This window comes from Hemitrygon akajei, chromosome 9 (genome assembly GCF_048418815.1).
Source record: "Hemitrygon akajei chromosome 9, sHemAka1.3, whole genome shotgun sequence".
In the NCBI taxonomy this organism is placed as follows: domain Eukaryota; kingdom Metazoa; phylum Chordata; class Chondrichthyes; order Myliobatiformes; family Dasyatidae; genus Hemitrygon; species Hemitrygon akajei.
The window spans coordinates 148,958,813-148,980,454 of record NC_133132.1 but is presented as its reverse complement, the minus strand read 5'-3'; the positions used below and the strand labels follow the sequence as shown (position 1 = coordinate 148,980,454).

Here is a 21,642-nt window from a genome sequence, read left to right as displayed (position 1 = left end):
ATTAGTTCTGATGTAGGGTTCTGGACCTGTAAAAGTAATGGATACAGCCCAGTCCATCTCAGATAAAACCCTCCCTACCTCTAAGCACATCTCCAAGAAGCACTGTCACAGGAAAGAGGCATCCATCGGCAAGGACTCCCACCATCCAGGTCATGCTCTCTTTTTGCTGGAAGGAGGTACAGGAACCTTAGGTCCCTCACCACCAGGTTCAGGAACAGTTATTGCCCCTCAATCATCAGACTCCTGAACCAGAGTGTATAACTTCACTCACCCTAACAATGAACTGATTTCACAACCTGTGGGCTCATTTTCAAGGACTCTACAACACTTATTCTCAAGGGTTATTTATTGTTATTATTTTGTTTTTCCTTTTGAATATGCATAATTTGTTGTCTTTTGCACTTTGGTTGTTTATCCATCTTTGCATGTAATCTTTCATTGATTCTATTGTGTTTCTTTGTATCTCTGTGAATGCCTGCAAGAAAATAAATCTCAGGGTAGTGTATGGTGAATATACGTACTTTAATAGTAAATTTACTTCGAACTTTGAACTTCAAAACTGTAACTGTTTTTCTTTCCACAGATGCCACCTGACCTGCTGAGTTTTTCCAGCATTTTCAGTTTTTATTTCAGGGAAGTGTGGCACTTTACTGTCCTGAGGCTAGTCAGCAAAGAATGTGCAGGAATTGCACTGTCTACTCTTGGAACACAGCTGTATAACCAGAAACAAGCAGACAAAGGAAACGGAGTCATGGAATCCGACAGAGATACAGCACAGAAAGAGGCCCTTCGGTCCCCTGAATCCGTGCTGACCATTAATCATCCATTTACACTAATGCTACATTAATCCCATGTTTTACATTCTCCCCGTATCCTCATCAACTTGCCACACACTCTTCAATGTGGCTAATTAACCTTCCAAACCCCATATCATTGTGACGTGATATGAAATCAGAGCACCCAGAGGAATCCCACATACATTTACCAGAGCTCCCTGAAGGAGAAGGGGAAGAGGGCTTGACAGCCAGAGCTCTTATACCCAGGAGTTTAGGGAGAAACACAATACCTTCTAAACATTCGAAAAAGCATAATATCTGGAGGCTAGCATTTTGTAAAGTAGTGATGATGGAGAGCGGTAAATCCCCTCCTCCATAATCTGTGGCAGTTACAGAGAAGGAGGAAGCTCACAGTAGATGAGAATGAATGGAAGAGGCACTGTCCATTGTTAAAGAATTCGTCACAATTCAGTAATTATCTGAAGTATTGTGCTCCATTGGCTCCACCCAGTCAGAGAGGCATTTTCTTCTAATTAAATCAGATTTTATTATATGACTTGGAATCTCCAATGGTCACATTCCAACATCTGACAATAAGCAACAAAAAATTCCAGAAATTCCCCTTATGCCCAATTATTATCATCATTATGTGTCATCTCGTATGACGCAGGCGATCATGGTCTTGATTGTTTATGGCTAATTTTCTACAGGTGCTATTGCCTTCTTCTGGTCAGGGTCTTTACACGACGGGTGACCTGAGCCATTATCAATACTTTTCAGAGACTGTCTACCTGGCATCAGTGTTTGCATAACCGGAATTGTGATGTGCACCACCTGCTCCCATGGTTTCACGTAACCTAATTGGAGGACTAAGCAGGTGCTACTACTTGCCCAGGCATGACCTGCAGGGTGGAACAGTGCCTTACAACTCCTTTGATAGATACCTATCTCCACCCCACCACCCAATAGGATGACTAATTCCTCTTCTCCAATGGAAAGGTATTTTAGAAGGATATTACATTAACCCCTATCCAATATGGGGTCTTTGAATAAGCAGAGTATTAGATTTCCAAAGCATTGGTGACATACTGAGCCTCTTCGCTGAAAAGGTTGTCAGATTAGAATGTTAACAAATCTTACCAATGAGATTTACAGGGAGAATACTCCAGCATTAGTTACAAACACCAAGGAAGTGAACAAAGTTCTGACTGGTTTCCCTGAGTGTTTACTATAGGCCAGTTAACATCTGTCGTTGACATAGTACATAATACATAGAAAGCCTACAGCACAGTAGAGGCCCTTCGGCAATATATGTGCCGAACATCTACTTACTTTAGAATTACCTAGGGTTACCCATAGCACTCTATTTTTCTAAGCTCCAAGTACCTATCCAGGAGCTTTTAAAAGACCCTTTTGTGTCCGCCTCCACCACAGTCGCCAGCAGTCCATTCCATGCATTCACCACTCTCTGCGTAAAAAACTTACTCCTGACATCTCCTCTGTACCTACTTCCAAGCACCTTAAAACTGTGCCCTGTCATGTTAGCCATTTCAACTGTGGGAGAAGGCCTCTGACTATCCACACGATCAATACGTCTCATCATCTTATACACCTCTATCTGGTCACCTCTCATCCTCTGTCACTCCAAGGAGAAAAGGCCAAGTTCTCTCAACCTATTCTCATAAAGCTTGCTCCCCAATCCAGGCAACATCCTTGTAAATCCCCTCTGCATCCTTTCTATGGTTTCCACATCTTTCTTGTAGTGCGGTGATCAGAACTGAGCACAGTACTCCAAGTGGGGTCTGACTAGGGTCCTATACAGGTGTTAACTTTATCTCTCGTCTCTTGAACTTAATCCCACAGTTGATGAAGGCGAATGCACCGTATGCCTTTTTAACCACACAGTCAACCTGCGTAGCAGCTTTGAATGTCCTATGGACTAGGACCCCAAGATCTCTCTGATCCTCCACACTGCCAAGAGTCTTACCATTAATACTATATTCTGCCATCATATTTGACCTACCAAAATGAACCACCTCACACTTATCTGAGTTGAACTCCATCTGCCACTATTCAGCCCAGTTTTCAGTCTTCCACACTATCCACAACACCTCCAACCTTTGTGTCATCAGCAAATTTACTAACCAATCCCTCCACTTCCTCATCCAAGTCACTTATAAAAATCGCGAAGCGAAGGGGTCACAGAACAGATCCCTGAGGCACACCACTAATCACCAACCTCCGTGCAGAATATGACCTGTCTACAACCACTCTTTGCCTTCTGTGTGCAAGCCAATTCTGCATCCTTACTTTCTCAATAAGCCTTGCATGGGGTACCTTATCAAATGCCTTGCTGGAATCCATATACACTATATCTACTGCTTTACCTTCATCAACAGATTTAGTCACATCCTCAAAAAATTCAATCAGGCTCATAAGGCATGACCTGCCTCTGACAAAGCCATGCTGACTATTCCTAATCATGTTATGCCTCTCCAAAAATAAATCCTACCTCTCAGGAGCTTCTCCATCAACTTACCAACCACTGAAGTAAGACTCACTGGTCTGTAATTTCCTGGGCTATCTCTACTCTCTTGAATAAGGGATCAACATCTGCAACGTCCAATCCTCTGGAACCTCTCCTGTCCATATTGATGATGCAAAGATCATTGCCAGAGGCTCAGCGATCTCCTCTCTCACCTCCCACAGTAGCCTGGGGTACATCCCATCTGGTTCTGATGACTTATCCAACTTGATGCTTTCCAAAAGCTCCAGCACATCCTCTTGCTTAATGTCGATATGCTCAAGCTTTTCAGTCCACTGTAAGTCATCCCTACAATCTGCAAGGTCCTTTTCCATATTGAATGCTGAAGCAAAGTATTCATTAAGTACCTCCATTATCTCCTCCAGCTCCATACACACTTTTCCACTGTCACATTTGATTGGTCCTATTCTCTCATGTCTTATCCTCTGGCTCTTCACATACTTCTAGAATGCTTTGGGGTTTTCCTTAATCCTGCTCACCAGGAGGGGCCCCTTCTGGCTCTCCTAATTTCATTCTTAAACTCCTTCCCACTGGCCTTATAATTTTCTAGATCTCTATCATTACCTAGTTTTTGAACTTTTTGTAAGCTTCTCTTTTCTTCTTGACTAAATTTTCTACAGCCTTTGTACACTATGGTTCCTGCACCCTACCATCCTTTCCCTGTCTTATTGGAAAGTACCTATGCAGAACTCTCCACACAAGTATCCTCTGAACATTTGCCACATTTCTGCCATACATTTCCCTGGGAACATCTGTTCCCAGTTTATGCTTCCAAGTTCCTGCCTGATAGCTTCATTTTTCCCATAGAACCATAGAACACTACAGCACATGAAACAGGCCATTTGACCCTTCTAGTCTGTACCATAGCTTTATTCTGCTAGTCCCATTGACTTGCACCCAGTCCATAACCCTCCAGACCTCTCCTATCCATGTATCTATCCAATTTATTCTTAAAACTTAAGAGTGAGCCCACATTTACCATGTCAGATGGCAGCTCATTCCACACTCCCACCACTCTCTGTGAAGAAGTTCCCCTTAATGTTCCCCCCAAACCTTTCCCCTTTCACCCTAAAGGCATGTCCTCTCATATTTATCTCTTCCAATCTAAATGGAGAGAGCCTACAAGCATTTACTTTGTCTATACCCCTCATAATTTTGTAAACCTCTATCAAATCCCCCCTCATTCTTCTATGCTCCAAGGAATGAAGTCCTAACCTGTTCAATCTTTCCCTGTAACTCAACTCCTGAAGACCCGGCAACATCTTAGTAAATCTTCTCTGCACTCTTTCAATCTTACTGATATCCTTCCTATAGTTAGGTGACCAGAAATGTACACAATACTCCAAATTTGGCCTCACCGGTGTCATATACAACCTCAGCATAACATACCAACTCCTATACTCAATACTTTGATTTATGAATGCCAGGATGCCAGCAGCCTTCTTTACAACCCTGTCTACCTGTGACGCCACTTTCAGGGAATTACGTATCTGAACTCCCAGATCCCTTTGTTCCTCCGCACTCCTCAGTGCCCTACTATTTACTGTGTATGTCCTACCTTGATTTGTCCTTCCAAAACGCAACACCTCACACTTGTCTGCATTAAATTCCATCTGCCATTTTCTGGCCCATTTTTCCAGTTGGTCTCGATCCCTCTGCAAGCTTTGAAAGCCTTCTTCGCTGTCTACAACACCTCCAATCTTAGTGCCATCAGCAAACTTGCTGATCCAATTTAGCACATTATCATCTAGATCATTGATATAGACAACAAACAACAATGGTCCCTGCACAGATCCCTGAGGCACACCACTAGTCATAGGCCTCCAGTATGAGAAGGAAACCTCCACTACCACTACCCACACAGCCAATTTTGAATCCAGTTTACAACCTCTCCATGGATACCTAGTGCATGAACCTCCCATGTGGGACCTTGTCAAAAGCCTTACTAAAGTCCATGTAGACAACAACCACAGCCTTTCCTTCATCTACTTTCTTGGTAACCTCCTCGAAAAACTCTGCAAAATTCATTAAACACGATCTACCACGCACAAAGCCATGCTGACTATCATTAATCAGCCCTTGGCTGTCCAAATATTTGTATATCCGATCTCTCAGAATACCTTCCAATAATTTACCTACTACTGATGTCAGGCTCACCAACCTGTAATTACCTGGTTTACTTTTGGAGCCTTTTTTAAACAATGGAACAACATGAGCTACCCTCCAATCCTCCTGCAAGCACCCATGGCGAAGGACATTTTAAATATTTCTGCCAGGGCCCCTGCAGTTTCTACACTAGTCTCTCTCAAGGTCCGAGGAAATATCATGTCAGGCCTGGGGAATATATCTGCCTTTATTCGCTGTAAGGCAGCAACTACCTCCTCCTCTTTAATCTCCATATGTTCCATAACACTACTGCTTGTTTCCCTCCTTCCATTTACGTTATGCCAGTTTCCTGAGTAAATACTGATGCAAAAAAAACTGTTTAAGATCTCCCCATCTCATGAGGCTCCACACATTGACGACCACTCTGATCTTCTAGGGGACTAATTTTGTCCCTTACTATCCTTTTACTCTTAATATACTTGTAGAAACCCTTCGGGTTTACCTTCACATTATCTGCTAAAGCAACCTCATGTCTTCTTTTTGACGTCCTGATTTCCTTCTTTAGTATTTTCTTACATTTTCTATTCACTTCAAGTACCTCATTTGTTCCTTGTTGCCTATACCTGCTGTACACCTCTCTCATTTTCTTAACCAGATTGCCAATATCTCTTGAAATCCAAGGTTCCCTATGCCTGTTAACATTGCCTTTAATCCTGGCAGGAACATGCAAACTCTGCACTCTCAAAATTTCGCCTTTGAAGACCTTCCACTTATTGAACACATCCTTGCCAGAAAACAACTTATCCCAATCCACTCCTTCCTAGATCCTTTCTCATTTCCACAAAATTAGGCCATTCTCCAATTTAGAACCTCAACTTGAGGACCAGACCTATCCTTATCCAGAATTAACTTGATACTAATGACATTATGGTCACTGGACCCGAAATGTTCACCTACACATACTTCTGTCACCCTTACTCCAATTAAACACTTTCCTAACCTATCTGTTCCTATCTCTCTCCAATGCTAGAGTAAAGGAGATAGAATTTGATCACTATCTCCAAAATGCACTCCCATTGAGAGACCTGACACCTGACCAGGTTCATTTCCCAATACCAAATCAAGTACAGCCTCTCCTCTTGTAGGCTTATCTACATACTGTGTCAGAAAACCTTCCTGAACACACCTAACAAACTCCACCCCATCTAAACCCCTTGCTCTAGGGAGATGCCAATCAATATTTGGGAAATTAAAATCTCACACCATGACAACCCTGTTATTATTACAGCTTCCCAGGATCTGTTTCCCTATCTGCTCCTTGATGTCCCTGTTACTATTGGGTGGTCCATAAAAAACACCCAGTAGAGTTACTGACCCCTTCCTTTTCCTAACTTCCACCCACAAAAACTAAAGCCTGGCACTCTAAGTAGCCATTCCTGTCCCTGAGCCATCAAAGTCTCTGTAATGGCCACAGCATCATGGCTCCAAGTACTGATCCACGCTCTAAGCTCATCAGCTTTATTCATGATACTCCTTGCATTAAAATGGACACATTTCAAACCATCAGTCTAAGCGTATCCCTTCTCTATCACCTGCCTATCCTCCTTCTCACAACACTGTCTACAAGCTTTTTCTATTTGTGAGCCAACCACCCCTTCCTCCGTCTCTTCAGTTCAGTTCCCACCCTCCAACAATTCTAGTTTAAACTCTCCCCAGTAGCCTTAGTAAACCTCCCTGCCAGGATATTGGTCCTCCAGGATTCAAGTGCAACCCATCCTTTTTCTACAAGTCACTCCTGCCCCAAAAGAGGTCCCAATGATCCAGAAATCTGAATCTCTGTCCCCTGCTCTAATCCCTCAGCCACGTATTTATCCTCCACCTCACTCTATTCCTATACTCACCGTCACATGGCACAAGCAGTAATCCTGAGATTACTACCTTCCTGCTTCTCAACTTCCTTCCTAACTCCCTGTAGTCTGTTTTCAGAACCTCCTCCCTTTTCCTACCTATGTCATTGGTACCAATAAGTACCACGACCCCTGGCTGTTCACCTGTTGACAAGTGACTGGAATCTACAAGACAGAAAAAAATAGCTAGATGGTTAGAAAACAAACCAAGTCAACATATTCAACAAATTTAATAGAGTTGTTTGAGGCTTGACCAATTGTGGATGTAGCGTTTTTCAGAAGACATTGCAAAGGTGACATATAAAAGGAGGTTGGACGGATTACAGAACATGGTATTAGGGGATGCACGTTCAAATTGTTGGAAAGCCAATGATCACCTCATTAGAATGCATGGTCTTTCTCAAATTGAAAGGATGTACAGTAAGTACTTAGTAGAGGTTTTCCAGCATGAAAGGGTCTCGGCCCAAATCATAAACTGTTAATTCCTTTCCATAGACACTTAGTATTTTGAAGGATCCCACCCATCCATCCAGCATCCTCTCTGACTTTCTACCATCAGACAGAAGACTCTGATGTATAAAGACTAGAATGATCAGCATGGGAAACAATTTCTTCCCTCAGGCCATTAGGTTTTTGATCTCCCTGCCTTATCGTATTTGAAATGTCACCAATTAATTTCTGTACCTTACAATATTTAATTTATGCACTGTACTTTATTTATGTGTAATTCATTTGTAGATTTAATTCTTACTTTCCTAAGTTAGTGTGTGTTATATGTGTTATGTGTACTATTGTGCTTTACACCCTGGTCTGGAGAAACGTCGTCTCATTTGAAGATATACACATATAGAGTTAAGTGGCAATAAACTTAACTTGATTGAGAAAAAGAATATGTAATTGTATAGTTAAGCACTTAATAAAAGGGAAATTGTCATATTGGGATGTTGGGCAGAATATACTGCAGGCTAATAAATGTAAGAAGATCTGTAAAATGACAGAAAATGAGCAAAATCAATAATTATTATTTTAGGAAACTTTGATTATTTAAAACTTGATTGGAAAAAGGAGGAAGAGTAGAAAGAGAAAAAAATAGAAACTTCCAGTTTCTTCCTCCTGAAGTCAATAATCAGCTCCTTGGTCTTGCTCACATTGAATGAGAGGTGGTTGTTCTGGCACCACTCAACACACAACCAGATTTTCAGTCTCCCTCCTATATGCTCATTTGTCACCACACACATTTGATTTGGCCACAACAGTGGTGTACTAGTAAACTCAAATATGGCATTAGAGCTGTGCTTAGCTTCACAGTCCCAAGTACAAAGTGCGTAGAGCAGGGGTGAAGCACACAGCCTTGTTGTACATGTGTGCTGATTGAGATTGTGGGGTAGATGTTGCCAATCTGAATGACTGGGTCTGCAAGTAAGGAAATTGAGGATCTGATCGTAAAAGGAGGTATTGAGGCCAAGGTATTGAAGTCTATTGATAAGCTTTGAGGGGATGTTAGTATTAAATACACGCTGTAGTCAATAAAGAGCATCCTGATGTATGCATCTTTGCAGTCCAGATGTTCCGTGGTTGAGTGAAGACTCAATAAAATGGCATCTGCTGTAGATCTGTTGAGCCAGTAGGCAAATTGGAGTGGATCCAAGTCCTTAGGCTGGAGTTGATATGTTTCATCACCAAACTCACAAAGAACTTCATACAATGAACTTAAGTAGTTATTGAGGCAGGTTACCACATTCTCCTTAGGCACAGGTATAATTGAAGCCTGCTTGAAGCAGGTGGGTACCTAAGGCTGCTGAAACAAGATGTTAAAGATATCAGTGAACACTCCTACCTGTTGATCAGCAAGGTCTTTAGTACTTGGCCAGGTCTACCATCTGAGCCAGATGCTTTCTGTGGGTTTATCTTCCTGAAGGATGCTCTCTTGCCAGCCTCAGATACTGAAATCACAGGGTCATCAGAGGCTGTATGTGAGTTTGAGATGGCTCCTCCAGGTTTTGCTGGTCAAAGTGAGCACAGAAGGAATTAAGCTCATCTGGAGGAAAGCCTTGTAATCACCTATGTCACTTTGCAGGAGGTGATAACATTCAAGCACTGCCACTGCTGTCGAGGATCCTTCAGTGATTCAAGACCGGTCCAGAATTGCCAATTCGACAGTGAGATGACTTTCCAGAGATTGTACCTAGACCACTTGTATCTTACTTGATTACTAGCCCTGAATGTGACTGATCAGGCTCTCAGCAAATTGCAGATCTCATGGTTCATCCACGGTTTCAGGTTTGGGAAGTCTCTGAATGATCTTGTGGAGGCTCTCGTCTACAACTGTTTTTATAAAAACTGTGGCTACCATAGTGTATTAATTCAGATCATCTGATGAGTCCTTGAACACAGCCCAGTCCACTGACTTGAAGCAATCCTGGAGCTGCTCCTTTGTCTGCTATGATTACCTTTTATTGTCCTTACCTCTGGAGCCTCTGCTTGTAGGAGAACAACAGCAAAGTGATCAGATTTTCTGAAATGCGGTCTAGGCTCAGAATGGTAGGAATTCCTTATCGTGGTATAGCAGTGCTCTCGTGTGTAGGGACCCCTGGCACTGCAGGTTATATGCTGATGATAACTGGACAGAGGTTTCATCAAACAAACCAGACTGAAATCCCTGACTATGATTTGAAATGCACCATGGTGAACTGTTTCTTGTTTGGCGACAGCAGCATTCAATGTTTTGAGTGCCTTGAGTAGTTGAACAGTTATTTGCAAAAAATAGAATGGGAGTTCAGTTTAGGTGATAGGAGTTGTTACAAGCCAGTGAACTGTCAGAATGCAGTTTAGATGGAGCCAATCTGCTATACAGCGAGAAAACTAATCGACAGCTTGACAAAACTAAGTGTGTACTAATGAGAGGTGGCTTAGGGTTTGTAACATTTAATCCTACTTGAGAGAGAGTTTTGAGGAGCCGTTGGCTTTTTCTGTAGGTGATCTCTATATTGTTCCCTGGTGAAGAGATCTGATTACTGTACCTGAGAGCAGACAGAACATCATACTGTAGAAGTTTAATGAAACAGAAATTTGTTGTAAAATCAGCATCCTGACTGGCTGTGTCACTGCCTGGTATGGGAACTGTACTACCCTCAATCGCAGGGCACTGCAGGGAGTGGTGTGGACAGCCCAGTGCATCTGTGTGAACTTTCCTCTATTCAAGATATTTACAGCAGCAGGTCTTAAAAAGGGCCCAGAGGTCATCAGGGACCCCAGCCAATCCAATCACAAACTGTTTCAGCTGCTCCAACTAGTAAACTGTACCACAGCATTAAGGTCAGAACCAACAGGCTATGGACAGCTTCTTTCACCAGGCCATCAGATTTATCAATAAACTATGATCTGATTGCATATCTGACTGTAGATGCAAGTATACAAAAAAATTATGTATACAATCTTAGTGTTTGAGCAATAACCTTCCACATTTCCCTTCCTTATGGCTTGTACATTGCGGCGGAGACACAACATAAAAATGTTTACTCCCTCATTTTGTGAGATGGATATAAGAAATAAATTAATAGAAATTACAATATTTCTGCTCCATCAGAGAGATAATGCAGCATAGGTGACAATTAACTTCCAACATTGTTAAAGTGTGATGACGGTTCATAATAAACTAACATGCTATAAAATAAACTAAATCTCAGCATTTGCTGTCTTTATAGTAAAGTTATTATTTAAAATATGAAGATCCATGTTAGGCAAGAATATACAGTATGGCTGGAGGACCTCCAATACAACACTGACAATATTAGCATATTTTAGGAAGTAATGCCTCTTTTAGGGGAAATCCTATTCTACCAACTTTGTCCAATGTACGCTGTAAAGCAATGCAATGATGCTTCTCCTTTGTGGAAGCAATTGGTGTGTTACAAAACATGAGTGAAAGGAGCCTCCGGGGATGTGCCTGAGGACAGCCAGGGTGCTGGTAGTAGCCAGTCAGGTGATCCTGCACTGTCCCTGGTGGTTCAAACATCCCAATGCTGAATTCTGGCAAAAGATTTGTGTGAATCCCTAATTCTCCTGTTAAAAAAAATAATTTTGGAATTAAAATTCAAGAATTGATTAGCATTACCTGGCAGCTGAAATGGAATTTGAACACAGAAACAGGTGACATTAAATCTATTATGCAAAATAGATTGTCAGGTTGCAGATAAAGCTTCAATTCCTTCATTCCAAGCTTGCTACTCTGAGTTTGGTTAAAGACCCAGGTCATTTTCCAGAAGGATCACTTTGGCAAACTAATTCAATCCTCCAATCAAAAGTGCTTCTAACACTTCAGTCAGCCTGCTTAGTTGCTGATAATGCTAAGGTTGACCCTTACAATTGTTTTCAATACTTTAGTAGTAAAAGAAAAATCAAGAAGGAACTTAACTGTTATAGGAATAATAGTGGAGTTCTAAATTATGCAGAGAAGGACATAGTGAATACTCTTAACTCATACTTTGCTGAAGTATTCACCTGCCAAGATGTTACCAAGCCGGCAGTAAGTGTAGAGAAAAATAAGGTTGTTTTAAGTGACTTAGAGATCTTAGTAAGTGAGCTCCTGCTTCAACTGAAAAGGCTGAAAGTTAATAAATCTCAGACAACATACTGTGTGTGTATATATATATATATATACATATATATATAATTGCAACAAACTGTTTTTAAGCATTGCACTGAACTGCTGCTGCAATACAACAAATTTCATGACATATCCCTCATTCTAATTCCTCTATTCTAATTCACTTTGTAACATCTCATTGAAACCTGTGGAATATCGAAAGGCCTACATAGAGTGGACATGGAGAGGATGCTTCCATTAATAGGAGAGTCAAGGACCAGAGGGCACAGACTCAAAATACAAGAACATCCCTTTAGAACAGAGAAGAAGAGGAATTTCTTTAGCCAGATGGAACTGAGCCTGTGGAATTCTTTGCACAGACTAAGTCATTGAATATAATTTGATAAGTTTTTGATTCATAAGCATGTCAAAGAATACGGGGTGAAGGCATGAAAATGGGGTTGAGAGGGATAATAAGTCTGCCATGATCAAATGGCAGAGCATTGGGGGCTCATCCGGGATTTGATTACCAAAATGGGGGGCCAGTGAATTGGGATAAAAGTCCCTTATCTGATCTGGTTGTGTGGATAACCAGACGGGAAACCAGCAGAGATGGAAATTGACAAATTTTTAAAAGACCCGACTTCGGGGGCATTAGAGGATGCCAAGAAGGCGGAATTGGTGAGCGTTGCAAAACGATTAAATCTCTCGGCGGTGAAATCGTCGATGAGCAAGTTGGATATACAGAGAGCAATAGCTTTGCATTACGTATCCAAGGGTGTGTTCACGTCAGATGTATTGGACCTGTTCCCTGAGAAAAAACCAGTCGAGGGTGAGCTTCAGATACAGATAGAAAGATTCAGGTTGGCCACAGAGAAGGAGAAAAGGGAGCATGAGCTCCAGATACTCCAGATAAAGGAGATAGAAGCTGCAAGGCAGAGAGAAGAAGCTGATAGGCAGAGGGAGGACAGAGAGAAAGAGAGGCAGTTTGCACTGGAAATGGAGAGGTTAAAGGCATTGCAGGGAAGAGACCGGGTTGCAAACCCAAATGAGGGGTTCAAGATTGGTCAGGAGATCCAGTTGGTACCACCACTTGAGGAGATGGATGTCGATAAATTCTTCCTTCATTTTGAGAAAGTGGCTGTGAATCAGAACTGGCCTAAGGGGAAATGGGCTGTTCTGGTACAGAGCGTACTTAGGGGGAAGGCGCAACAAGCGTATTCGGCATTGTCTATGGATGAGTCTAAGGATTACGAGGAAGTAAAAAGGGCTGAATTGAGGAGTTACGAGTTGGTGCCAGAGGCATACCGGCAGAAGTTCCGGAACTTGAGAAAGCCGTGGAACCACACGTATTTAGAGTTTGCCCGTGAGATGCAAATGTATTGTGAGTGTTGGTGCGCCTCAAAAGGGGTCATTGGAGATTATGATAAACTATTACAGTTAATACTGATGGAACAGTTCAAAGGTTGTATCCCTGAAGGTATGAAAACGTACTTGGATGAGCAGGAGACAGTGACTCTGTCTGCGACTGCCAGATTAGCAGACGAGTATGCCTTAACCCACAAAACAAAGCTTTCCCTAAATAAGAGCTACCAAAAAGGCAATAGGGACGGCAGAGAAAGCCCACCAGCTAAGGCAGAGAATAAGCCGGGAGCTAGTGGAAAAGGTAAGGAGGAGGGAAAACAGGCTGGCAGGAAGGTTCCCAACTTTACGTGTTATAATTGTGGGAAAGCTGGTCATATAGCATCTAAGTGCTTTGCTCCGAAGAAGGAGACAGGAAAAGGGAAAACGGCAGTCCCGACTGGTTGCATTGAGTCGGTCAACAGATCGATGAGGAAGGCAAAGGTAGATAGAGCACAAGAGGGGCGTGAGAAGTTTATCTCGGAAGGGACGGTGTCTGTGAAGGAGGGTGAAACCCTAGTTCCAGTGCGGATCTGGAGAGATACTGGGGATGTGTATTCAGCAGTGAAATTAACAAGTAAGACGCTAAATGCTGAGGTCCCGCCCATAGATTCCAAGATTTATCCCGCATGCGCAATCACTCGCAGCATGTCTAGAAAGGCAGCTGAGAAAGGAGCCAGTTTAAATGAGTCCAGTGTTGATTTAGCAGAGACGTTTTTATCGATCTTGTACCAGGAGAGGTTAGAGGATGGTAAAACGGAGAATAGCGGAGCTAAGGAAAGTAAGGGAGACGAAGCAGATTTAGTGTTGTCAAGGAACGAGATTTTGAACCTGGTTCATAAAATACCCATAAGTGGACACTTGGGAGTGAGGAAGGAGGTTATGGAGGCACAGAGTAAAGATGAGAAACAGATGAGGCAGTTAGAAGGTCCAGGGTTGGACACGAATGATCTATCTGGTTTGACAGAGCTGTTTGCAGTTGAAGAAGTTAAGTGTGTTCCCGATGATATGAGAGCAGTCCTAGATGAAAAGGATGCCGCTACCTTGAGGGAGTCTGCTGGGTTGGCAGACAAAGTTGTTTTAACCCGCAAGGTTGAGTTTACTCCAAAGGGGAGTTGCCTAGAGAGTAACTGGGAGGATCAGGGGAACTTAGAATTTGAAAAAGGGACTGGTATTGAAAGCCTAGGAGAGGCAGATGTCCCATTTGCTTGTGTTCAGGATGTGGAGTCACAGGGTACTGAACCTAGTGTGGAAGCTCAGAAAAAATATGAGGTATCTGATTTAGTTGAAAAGGAATGCAATCCTTTTGGGTCAGATGGACTTGGTTCAGTGAAGAAAGGGTTAACCGTGGCACCGGGAGAAAGTGAGAATTCTCAGTCACTTGTGTTAAAAGCTAGTAATGAGATGAAAGCTGGTGATGTGAATATTATTGAAGGGAAAGGGAAAAGTATTGTTCCTAGACTTTTGAATAAAGAAAATTTAAAGTCGAGTTTGGTGTCAGAACTGCTGACTAAAGTGAAGGAACCATTAACTGAACAGTGGCTTGTTAACAAGGTGCCTGTGAGTCAATTACAGTTTGTTTTGGAATTTAAGGATGAACAACTTGGTGATGTTGTTCAAGGATGTGATTTGGAGAGGCAGAACTTAAAGTGTTGTTTTGACCAAGAGGGATCACCTGCAGATGTTAAACGAAAAACTAACAGAATGAAAGATCCTGAAGATAAAATTAATGACCTGCTTAAAATTAATGAGTGGTTTGGAAGTTCAGCAAATGGGCTTAGTTTGGAAAACATTGGTGATAAGATAGCTCCTGCGAAAGGAGTCTGTGAAAGCCTGTTCCAAGCTGGTGAGCAAGCTAACCACGTGAGAGTTAAGTGGAAAAGTGGCAATGGTTGACCAAATGCCACTTCGAATAACAGGATCTGGTTTTGCGGGAATTTGATTTTTTTTAACGAAGAATGTGAATAATAAAGGCAACATCATGGAAGATTGAATGTTAAGTTTAAAAGTAAAATAGAGACTAGTATTTGCACAAACCTCTGTAATGTATTACATTATGATCACACATGTATTGGTTCACACTTTGTAATATACACCTAAACTAAGATCACAACCCTTTGGTATTTTTGGCTAACATGAAAAATAAAAATAGGAGGTTATTAAGTTGGAGTCTGTTGTTACAGGAATTCGATATTAAAATACAACATGTAAAGGGGAGTGACAATGTAATTGCTGATTGTTTATCTAGATGTTAATTTGTAAGTGTATCTGTATTATTCTTGTAGTTAAGACCACTTCTGTATTTTGTTAAACTCTGTAATTCAGAAATATGCTTTATTAGTTAATTTTCACCCTGGTGAAAATTTCCAGAAGGGTGGGGGTGTTATGAGTGATGGACAGACCTGATGGACAATGGGGTGCAGAGTTAACCATTTTTCACCCCCCCCCCCCGAGAACTATGAACTATTACTGTTGCTATGCTGCTCATGAGAGAGAGATATGAAACACAGGTAAGAACATCTGCTACAGATAAGAGGGGGAGAGAGACTGTTGATTTACTGTATTTTGACTCTTCCTGGATTATATACATTCCACTACAAGAACTTTACTTTGCTCATTAACATTCCTCAGGAGACAGCAGGAGTGGCCTGATTTGATGGGCACGGTCATTCAGAGTTGATGGACAGCTGAGATCCCATGAGTGGGGATAAAATGCAGGTCTGGAGAGACACCCTTCAGACACACCAGTGGACACTGACTGAGTGTTGGGAACCCACAGAAAGGTGGGGGCTTCGGAGACTGAACCAGGAGATCGGTCATTAAAGCTCACAGTGTTACAGCAGGGCCGGTGGGGACTTGTGTGTGTGTCCACTCATGCCAGAGTGATGAGTCCACCACAGAAGAACGGTCTAGCTGAAGACCAGAGGGGTCATAACTGAATGGCCACAATGACACAACGGATTAAGAAAGCCACAAAAGGTTTGACTGCTGTTGCATCTCTCTCTCTCTCTCTCTCTCTCTCTCTCTCTCTCTCTCTCTCTCTCTCTCTCCTCTCTCTCTCTCTCTCTCTCTCTCTCTCTCTCTCCTCTCTCTCTCTCTCTCTCTCTCTCTCTCTCTCTCTCTCTCTCTCTCTCTCTCTCCTCTCCAATAATTTCAATACAACAACCATAACTACCTCAGCATTTATGAACTGAACTCTGTACTTTCCTATGACAATTCATTTACCCCGGACATCGATAGAGCTTGTTTATTATTGATTATTATTATTCCTACACTTTTAGGTTTATTACTGCTAACTTGTTTTATATGTATATTTGCATTTTTGATATTGTATAGTGTAGTTTACTAATAAACACCTTTAGTTGGTACCACCCAGACTCCAACGAATTCTTCTTTCTCTGCTGGTCAGACACCCAGTTGCGGGGTACGTAACATACTGTACTGTTTTAATGTTTTAATACTTAATTGCTACTCGACCGCACCGTCAACTACTCTGCCAATGAGTAAGAGTGGAATGATGGTCAGTAATTAGCGAGATTGGCTTGGTCAATAATTAGCCATGTTGGATTTGTCCTGCTTTTATCTTAACAGGACTTGGTAATTTTCCACAGGTGCGGGTAAATGGTAGTGTAGTGGGTGTACTGAACAGCTTGGAATAATAAGGTTCTTCCTACTTTCTATCTCTAACTCCATCCTATTCCCCCTGCCTCATCTCTGTCTGGTTGCAGTAAACACAAGAGATTCTGCAGATGCTGGAAATCCAGAGTGAACACACATAGAAAATGCTGGGGGAGCTCAGCAGGTCAGGCAGCATCTATGAGGGGAATACAGGGTCGAGGTTTCCAGCTTCATCAGGACTGCTAAATGCTGCCTGACCTGCTGAGCCCCAGTATTTGGGTGTTTAGTCTTATATTGTTCTGATTCCAACTATATTATTTTGTATATTATACAGATGATTTGTTTGGCACTAATAAACTCTGTCGTTTAATAGACAACCTTAGCTGTTTTATAGCAAGCCACATCAGACTGGAATTGTTCTCCGCAAAGAATCAATCTGTCCACAATTCGCACTAGGGTGTCTCTGAAAAGTAACGCAGCTACTTTTCTGGATAGTGGAAGAATTGCCCCAAAAGCCCGCCGTTGTTTCATGATCAAGGAGGCGAAGAGCTTCGAAGGGCGAAGGAGACCTGCCTTCCTCAAAAGTTCAGTAAATTGATGTACTCCCTGTGTACATTCTCATTAACAGGCAAAGGAAATCTTGTAAAGTTATGCGAATTTTTAAAAACAATCTTTAACGTTAAGTTTTGGTTTTATAAACATCTTCCCCATTCTTACCTTTTTTGTCTGGAATGAAAGATGATGTTTCCGATCAATGCTCACCACTGGTGCCGATCGCTGGAAACCTCTGAAGAGATTTGTCGTTTTCAAATAACTACTTCCTCGTCTGCTTCGAAGAAGGACTTCAGGCAAATGAAGCCCTGCCCCCTCAAACACGGCACTACCCACTGGCAAAATCTACCAGCTACTGGAAAACAATATCAGGGACCGAGGAGCCGTGAGTTCTGGCGCAAAGCCTTTAAGTCAGAGAATGTATTCTCAACCCAAGGCTGATTCCATTTACTTTTATGTGTTTGCAGTGATCACTAAGTTTTGATTCTCTAAGACACCGATTTATCTTTCATCATGTCAGTTGGCACGTTCATATTTGGTGACTATAGTTTTGCTGCTTGAGTCTAAACCAGAAGGACGAAGCAGCACAAGTTACCTAGCAACGCCCTATATGATTTATGCATTTATCTAACTGATATACATTGTGTTCATTAAAATCTATGCAAATTTACTTCTTTCACATATTAAAAATATTATCCTTTCCTAACGGGTGTTTAAAAGCGTGAAGTCCTCCGTATGTCTCCACCAAAGGAGGTGTGAGGCGTTTCCTCCCTCCGCGAGCCTGCAGGTCGCCCTTGGGCAAGGTGAGCGCCTGTTTAGCCCCCCACCCCCGCCAGTCAGGGTCACGTGAAGCCATGAGAGGACGTGGTGGATGATCGTATGAGCAGCTCCTGGTTAAACACTGACGCCAGGCAGGCAATCTGTGAAGAGTATTGATAATGGCTAGCCAGAAGGCAAGAGCAAACCGTTTCTGCAGGGGCGTATCTACGTAAAATAGCGCCTATGGCAAGCACTGAAATTGCGCCCCTGTTCAAACATCTGACACCCATCTTTTAGATAACTTTACCATAATATCAGCTCAAAAATACAAGTCAAGCTCGTTAATCTTTTAATTAAAAAATTGTGGCACTGCATTAAAGTAATAACTGCACCTTCCTTGCTTTCACTGATGCAAATTGGTCTATGATATGACCAAAGACAGTTTTTTTAGTTTCTTCTCCTTCTACACTCAGCAGAGCAAGATCACAGAGTCTGCCTTGACTCATGGAGGCTATAAAGTACGGCTCCTGGTCCCTGATATTCCAAAATCCTAGCAAAATCAGAGAATTGTAACTCAACATGCAGTTGTACAGCTGCCTTGCATCACTTCTTGTTTCACTGGAAAAAAATATTAGATTTAACTTGCTGAACGATCTCTCACAGCTGGCGATGGAAACTGCGATGGTTAGCATTATCTGAATAGCAATGCGAAGATTGGGGAAGATGCTTTCATCTCCATACTAAACAATAAATTCAAGAAGCTCTTCATGTCTAGATATTTTCATGTTGACTCGTCTTGACAGCAACAATCTGCAATCCAAAATTTCTTCATATAGCTGCTGTCCATCAACATCAGAGCGGTACAATTCACCCAAATTTTCGCTCTTCTTCTTTAGGTCGTTACTGTCAGCGCCATAACACAGTCCCTCGACATCAAGAAGGAACCCAAACTTGGCATCAGTGTCACTTCTTATTTCACTGGTCTTGTTTTCATTGTCTATCATGTCCTGGAGAACTTAAAGTATCTCGTCAAGGTACTTGTTGACAGGCTTCTCTGCTTCTGTCCTTGCACTCCACCTGGTTTCGGACTCCGACTTAACAACCACAGGCACGCATCTTTTGAGTTTTTCCCAGTGCTGTGTTGAATGAGAGAAAAATACGTAGAGAGCTTCAATGGTTCCAAAAAACGTGACCATCATTGTATCCTGCTTGGCTGCATGTACACCCACGAAGTTGAGTGAGTGATTGTCGCAATTCACAAACACTGCCAGGTTGTTTTTCTCACTTATTCTTTGATGAATACCACTTCTGTGTCCAGCCATCACAGCAGAGTTGTCATAGCACAGTGACCGACAATCTTGTAGCTCCATTTCATCCTTCTCTAGCTGTTTCAGGATGTCTTCAACCAAGCTCTCAGCATCCTTCTGGCTTATCTGAATAAGACCAAGGAAGGACTCTCTAACACGGACTGTTTTCCTCTCAAAATCAACTTCCACATACCTCACTACTTCTGACATCTGCTCACAGTGTGCCTGATCAGGAGTTGAGTCGAACATAAAGTACTTGGCTTTATGAATGCTTCTCAGTAAATTCTCACGAACGGTGGATGCCATCATGTGGATGAATTCGTTCTGGACACCCGGTGAAAGATAAGACATGGATCCAGGATGACTTTCTAAATGAGTGGGGTGTTCTTTTATGACCGGGTCAAAGATGGCTAGTAGTTTCAGTAAGCCAAGGAAATTTCCCACATTGGAGTCATCGTCTAGCTGAAGTGACTCCCTGTGTCCTCACAAAGCCAGGTTCTGAGTCGTAAGGAATTTTATGCAGTGAAGGATTCTCGTCAAGATATCAGGCCACTTCTGCTTTACCTTCTCAATCTGTGACTGAAATACCGCGTCAATAACTTCTCTGGTTCCAGCTAAATTTCTTTCCATTTCTTTCCACTGTGTGAAGCATTCCTGATGATTCTTGGCATTTTCATGAACACTAATCCTTTCAGGTGCTTTCCACTGGTTGAATCCACGTTCCTGCTCCAATGAGGATTGATGGTCTGACCGGGAATAGAGAAGACAACAGATGCAAAATGCAGACTTTTTAGAAGGGGAATAGATCAGCCATGAGCGAGTCATTTCCTCACCACAACCATTTCCCAATTTCCTCTTGAACCAAGTTTTGTTCACTGAGTGGTTATTTGTTGGTAGGAAAGGCCCCTCACTGTTCTGGAAATACTTTGAACCCAGCTTTATTAAATCTGTTCTCAATGCATCAGGCAGAATTGCTTTTCCAGTATCCTTGTGGAACTTCAGAAGACCAATGCCATGTTGTTCAATCACTTCTGGTATGACAGTTCGAGGCTCTTTGACACCATTCAGTTCACTAGGTTCAGCGTTGTCAGGTTCAATCTCGTCAATAAACTTAACATCACCACCACCACCATTGTCTTCCCCTCCTGTCACATCCACGTTCTCTGTGGCAGCCTCACTCTTAATCTCATGATACTCGGATTTATCTGACTTGACTTCCTCCTCAGTTTGTGATGCATTTGCACTTGATCCACCTTCAGATTCTAACAAACTTTTAGCAGGTGCAGGCGACTCCATGGAATGTGTCAAACTACTTGTTCCGGGCATTTCAAAGAAGGGCATGAAGAACTTGCTCGACTTCTTGGCTACCTCCACCTCTAACTGGCGTCTCTTCTGTCCTTCAGCTCCATTTTCCTTCTTCTTTGTGAAGAAACATTTCATGGTCTTCTTACACAATGCTCTGAAATAAGGCCATCCTAGTGCTTCTCACCCATAATAATCAAAGACAGATCATACATCTGAAGAAAATTATTTTTTCACTATCTGAGGATGGCTTGTCTGACTTTAGTAGAAACTGCTCAGTGATGCCCCTTTTAAGTGACACCCAGGGCACATGCCACACCTGCCATAACTTAGATACACCACTGCATTTCTGTAGAAAAATTTGCCAAGAACATTCATTTGACCATGAATGATCGCCGCCCACATTAATATGACAGGGCACGTAATGATGATGGTGAACCTTGCCTATGGTGCACTCCTGCTTCTGTGGTACCCTCCAAGGGAGTCCAGCATTTCTATTCAACAATGGGCTGTGTCCTCTGAGAGGGTTAGTCTCTCGGGCAGGGACTAGGGGCATGTTGGGGTAAGGCTCACCTGTTGCAATAGTGCCAGCAGCACTGGGGAGGAGTGGAGCAGCCATTTCACCAGTAACCAAGCTGATCTCCAGCTAGCCTGTGCAACTTAAAATCAGAATACACCGCAAATGGTCAGTGGACTGATGCTCTGAGTAGTGTGAAATTCAGTGTGGGGTCACAGCAATTTGTCACATGATGGACTTCATGATTGTTAAACACCAAACTGTAGT

The 21,642-nt window shown here is 42.3% G+C and overlaps 1 protein-coding gene across 2 annotated transcripts in view; it reads right to left on the bottom strand.

The window, feature by feature from the left end:
• The window catches only part of LOC140733643 (adhesion G protein-coupled receptor F4-like), a 118,901-nt gene extending 101,131 nt beyond the window's left edge, over positions 1-17,770 (bottom strand). For both annotated transcript variants that reach the window (XM_073057257.1, XM_073057256.1), the window contains exon 1: positions 17,656-17,770. The gene's annotated coding sequence lies outside the window, so the exon portion shown is untranslated. The remainder of the gene's footprint in view (positions 1-17,655) is intronic.
• Positions 17,771-21,642: the final 3,872 nt, after the last annotated feature.